The following is a 5570-nucleotide window of genomic DNA, read 5'->3' as shown; positions in this document are numbered from 1 at the left end:
TGATTCCACGCCTTAGCGTCGGAGAAAATCTGAGTAACCCCTGGGTCTGAGTCCTTTGGGGGTCCACATGGTGATGAAGGTGCTTAGCTGCTAAGTGAAAGGTTAGCGTCTGCATCGAGGTGCCTCGGGTTAAAGGCCTGGATATCTACTTGCAGAATGTGGAGCACAGATCTCCTCTGGCACTTCTAGGGTCCTCATGAGTCAGCATTGACTCAGCGGGGCAACTGGATCTCCCCTGCTGTCCGCTGGACTGAAAGACTCCATGTGATGCTGCTCCTGGGGACCTGTCACTGGGCTGGACCCAAGGGAGGCAGGAAGCCTGCAGTTCAGAGTGCGAGAGGTACTATTGGCTTAGCCTCAGGAAGACGGTCTCAAGTATGGTCCCTTATCCAACAGGCCTCCCTCCACTCTTTAGCTGACCCATCATCCAGGCTTTATTCATTTGTGAGGTTTGTGACTCAGAGCTTCTAAAGGTCTACAAGTCTTTAAGGTTCTTCTCACCCGAAGTCCCACCCCTAGTTTTAAACTTCATCCACCCTGGGAACGGTCATTCATTAGACATCGGGAGCTGATGCCTCAGAGGCACTTATAAGGTGTGACAGGTTTTGTGTCAACCTGGCTGGCCTAGGATTCTCAGGGGGTTGGCAGCCGAGGCCTAGCCACCCCCCATGAGGTGACCAAATATAACGTAATTAACTCCGTGGGTGAGCAGCCAAGCTGATGTAAGATTCAGGTGGAACACAGCCCTCTTACTCAGATCACAGCCCTGAAGCCACTGCAAGGAAGTTCCCTTGGAGGGGGTGGCTGACTTCCTATATGCACACTGACTGTGAAAAGCTTGCTTGCTCTTGGCGGCATCTGAATCCTGCATCTGGCTCCTTGACCTCCAGTTCTTTGGACTTGAGCCAACAGTCTGCCGTATTGGCTACCAATTCTGGGAGCCCTCTGACCTATTGACCTTAGCTTCCTCTGCTTCTGCAGCCACCAACCTGTGACCTTCCTGACAATCTCAAGTTCATCAGCCCCTGACGCTATAAATCTCTCTCTCTCTCTCTCTCTGTCTGTCTCTAGAGAACCTAGCTCAACACAGATGGGACTAGGACAGGGACTTCAACCTCTTCACAGGAGGAGGGGGAGGAGAATGCTCCTGGAAGGGGTACAGGCCCTGCACAGAATAAGGATGTCTTTGAACATTCATGACTTTGGCTTAGGAACATTCTGGCTACTGTGCTGGGGCGATGGGGGCAAGCAGGGAGCGAGTGATCTTGCTTCTTCTTCTGTTTTCCCTCTTGGTTGAATTCCCAGTTTGGGTTCTGCAGGCGTTTTGTTCTGTTGTCAGAACCACTCAGGTTTGGTCCTGCCTGACTCTGGAGACTCCCACAGACTCTACTGCCTCCCTCCCACAGAGGGCAGGCAGGGCTGCCCCACACACAGACAGCGGGGGCTGGGTGTGGGGCAAGCTTGCTTCCTGCGGGGCCCTCTGGGTGCCTGCTGCACCACGGCCCCTCTCCCGAGCGCCATTAATGCAGCCATTGAGCCGGGACGGAGAGGAGGGGCTGGAGAAGCCCCACGCCTTGTAACAGGATCCTGTGGTTGTTATTGTCTTTGCCTCTAAAATCAAATGGATCCTAGCCCACCACCTGGCCTGATTGGTGCCCCCCTGCAAGTCAGGGTGGAGTGACTCTGGGAGGGACTGTTGCCAAGGGTGGGGTAGGAAGGGCTCATCCAGGCTCCAAATTTCCTCTGCTGAGAGAAGCACCCTTGAGCCAGTGGGGAGCCACGTCCTCGTGACCCCTTCCTGTGCTGGCTGTGTCTTGGGGATCAAAATAAGGCGTGCACAGTCATGGCTGGGCCCTGTCTTCCATTCCCCATCTAACTCCCATAAGGTCTCACCCACGTACCGTGGGCCTTCAGGGATGCTGCTGACAGGCTTTGCGGAGGGTTGGCAACCTGTTGCTGTTGTCGCTGGTTGGCACCAAGTCAGCCCCGACTCACGGTGGCCTCTACCCCAGAGCAAGATGCTGCCCCGTCTGTGCGTCCTCACGATGGCGGTAGCCATGCTGAAGGCCCTTGTTGTCGCTCGTGCGTCCGTCCACTTCACTGAGGGTTCCCCTCACACCCCGAGACGCCGGTCTCCATTTTCTGTGTGAAGGGGTGTATTTGCTTGTTGGCGTTGCCATAAGAAAGCACCGAAAGTTAGTGGTTTATAAAAAACGTGTTGCCTCCTAGTTCTGGTGGCTAGAAGTCTGAGTTCAAGGCCACGATCTCTCTGGAGGCTTGGGAGCAGGGGTGGCCTACAAGGCCCTTGAGAGCACCAAGGCCAGCTCACGTTCGCGCACCTCACCACAGAGAAGCAGCTCCAGCCATCGCCTGACTCGCTGGCATCGATACCAACTGACAGCAGCCCGTTAGCACAGGGCAGAGCTACCCCTGTGGGCTTCTGGGACTCTGCGTGTGGGAGTGGAAAGCCCGCCGTCTTTCTCCCTCGGAGCAGCTGTCTGGAATGGCTGTCTTTGCAGACCACCCGGGGCTCCTGGCCATCACATTAAAGGTGACTTAATGAAATGTTTGATCACTATGGCCCTCGAGGGATGGCATGCATGTCCAAATGATCCTTAGCACAGAAAAGGACCCCTACCCTTTCGAAGATCCCTCCTGTCTCTTCCAGGTTCTGATAGCCCCCCCGCCCCCCGGCATTCCTTGGCTTGCAGAGGTAGCAACACAGGGCCATTTTCCCTCTGTGCCTCTCTCCTTCTTTCAAGACAGCCTCCTATGGGATCAAGACCCACCCTACTACAGTATGATCTCATGTGAACTGATCTGATAAGATCGTCAAAGAGCCTATTGACAATCAAGGTTACACTACCAGGTACCAAGGGTTAGGACTCGGTCGGTCTGTCGTTTGGGGAACACAGTTCAATCTACAACAAGGGGTGTCAGGGCCTCCTCCGAAAGCCTACCAGGGAGCCACCATGTGCACAGCTGTCAGTCTCTGTTCTTTGTGAGGCTGCCAACTGTCACACCCAGTGGGGCACAGGAGAGCTTCCCTTAGCGGGTGTGTGTGGGAGTTTGGCCGGAGACGACACAGCAGGTGCCTCCAGGCTTTGGGGCCAAGTTGAGCCCCGCCTGTCTAAGCACAAGCTTTTCTTGTAATCCCTGCATCACCTGCTCCCCTGGGCCATCTGGTCAACCCGACTGTTCTCTTGCCTAAAGGGGAAATGCTATCTGACGGGTGGCAGCCTCTTCCTCGGCACTAAAGTCCCAAGCAGCCGGGGGCAGGATTTGCAGCACCACGAGTTAGTTACTCAGGGGATCTGGCTTCTCCCCCAGGGAGATGGGCAACCCAACTGTCAGCCTCTCTGGTCAGCCACAGTATCGCAGGCCCATGCTCCTTCGTTCTGGACTCCTGACGGTTTCCGCCTTGAGAGTGGTTACGTTCATATGGTCCTCAGTTTCTTCATTCCTGACATGTATGTCCCAAACCAACAAAACAAGCCTCCGCACCCATCCTACCCCACCCGAGACACACACACACACACACACACACACACACACACACACACACACAGAGCGGTTGTCATTGAGTTGATTCCACTTCGTGACAACCCACGATGTTTCAGAACAGGGCCATGTTGGCTGCCATCTTGCTAAAAGCAGATCCCCAGGGCAACTCAGAATCGTCAAGCTTCCGGTTACTCAAAACTCACTGCCACTGGCTCCAATCCAACTCATGGGCACCCCAGAGGACACAGTAGGACTGTCTCTGTGGGTTTCCGAGACTGGAAGTCTTCATGGAAGTAGACCACCTCCTCCTTCTCACATGCAGCGGCTGGTGAGTTTGAACCACAGATCTCCTGAGTGGCAGCTCAGTGTCGCCCCAGGGATACATCGAAGCCACCGTGGATGGTGATTGTCCTCCGTGCCTGGCACGATGCCAAGTGCTTTGCAGGCATTACTTCCACTCGATGCTTCCAACCGCTCTGCAAGGAAAGCTGAGTTGTCAGCCCGGTCTTCCGATGAGCTAACAGAGTTGGAAGGTAACGAACTGGGCTAGGATCACACGGCTAGCAGGTGACAGAGCTCGCAGCCTACCTGGGCTTCTGTCTTAGCAACTGCACGACTGACTGCTTTGACCAAAGCTGGGTCTTGTGTATCATGATTGCGCACAGGGCTCAGTAGACTAGGGTCCATGGTCCAAAGTCCACCCTGGCCTGATTTTGTCTGGCCCGTATTCTGAGAGTGGCTTTCACATTTGTAAAGGGGTGCAGGAGGGGCTGGGGTGGGGAGCGAGGAGGAAGAGACTAGGTGACAGAGACCGTATTTGGCCGACAAAGCCTAAGATGTTTTCTGTTTGGCCCTTGACAGAAAGACGGTTCTGGACTTGGAAGCCAGCCCCCAGGCGGCATCAGTATTGCCACTGCCTTAGTGCGCACAGCTCCTCCCAGGTAATCTCATTGTTTGCCGGCTCTTCCTCCTCCGAGTGCTCTGAGCCATTCCCGGGGAAAGCAGGCTTTCTGGGTGGGGAGATGGAGATTTGGCCAGCTTGGGCGGCGTCCCTGAATCTGTGTGAAAGAAAGCCTGGGCCAGTAGCTGGACAGGCCACTTGTGGCCTGTGTTGCGAAACGTGGATGATCCATTTGGGCCTTGGAATGGACTGGAGTACAAACACCGTCCGACCAAGGCGCACCGAGCTACTGGCACGGAGCTCTGGAGACTTCTTAGAAGGAAGAACCAGCATGAATCACAGGCAACATTTTTCTCTTAAGAGAATTATTTCAGCTGCTGGTCTGTGTGTGCCCCGTAATCCGTTTAGGCTGAAGGAAATGTCTTTCCCCTTTCTCACTGGGATAGGAACGCCTGGCCAACAGAACAAATCTCATTTAATGGGTTTCCAAGTGCCACCTCTCTAATTCCGTAGTAAATTCCTCGAGCCCTGGCCTGGGCCTCATATTGTATTTGAGTCTCCCCCGAGCCTGTGGTAGAGCACTTAGCGGCACACAGTGGCTCTTCCGCATCGTCTACTGCCGGCCTCACACGTGCTGAAAGGCCCTGAATGGAAACAGGCCCCAGCAAGAGGCTTTAGACCAGCGGTTCTCAACCTGTGGGTCGAGACCCCTTTGGGGGTCGAACAACCCTTTCACAGGGGTCGCCGAAGACCATCGGAAAACACATAAATATTTCACAACATATAATTACATATTGTTTTGTGATTAGTCACTATGCTTTAATTAGGCTTAATGATGTTCAATTCGTAACAAGGAAAAGACATCCTGCCGATCAGATATTTACATGGCGATCATCACAGTAGCAAAATGACAGTGATGAAGCAGCACGAAGATAATTTTATGGTTGGGGGTCACCACCACAGGAGGAACTGTTTTAAAGGGTCTCGGCATGAGGAAGGCTGAGAACCTCTGCTCTAGGGGCAGAGCGCCTCCTCTCTGCCCACCTCACCCTGCAGCCATCCCGAGGCCCTGAGAGCAGGTCTCAGCCAGCTGCGAGGCTCCCACCACCGCAGGCCTGACCTCCCAGGTCTTCTCTCCTCTTCGATTGCTTCAGCCCCCCCCCCC

This window comes from Echinops telfairi, unplaced genomic scaffold, assembly GCF_000313985.2.
Source record: "Echinops telfairi isolate 266 unplaced genomic scaffold, ASM31398v2 ScPeMD7_7424;HRSCAF=8462, whole genome shotgun sequence".
NCBI lineage: Eukaryota > Metazoa > Chordata > Mammalia > Afrosoricida > Tenrecidae > Echinops > Echinops telfairi.
Note: the sequence above shows the minus strand (reverse complement) of the source record.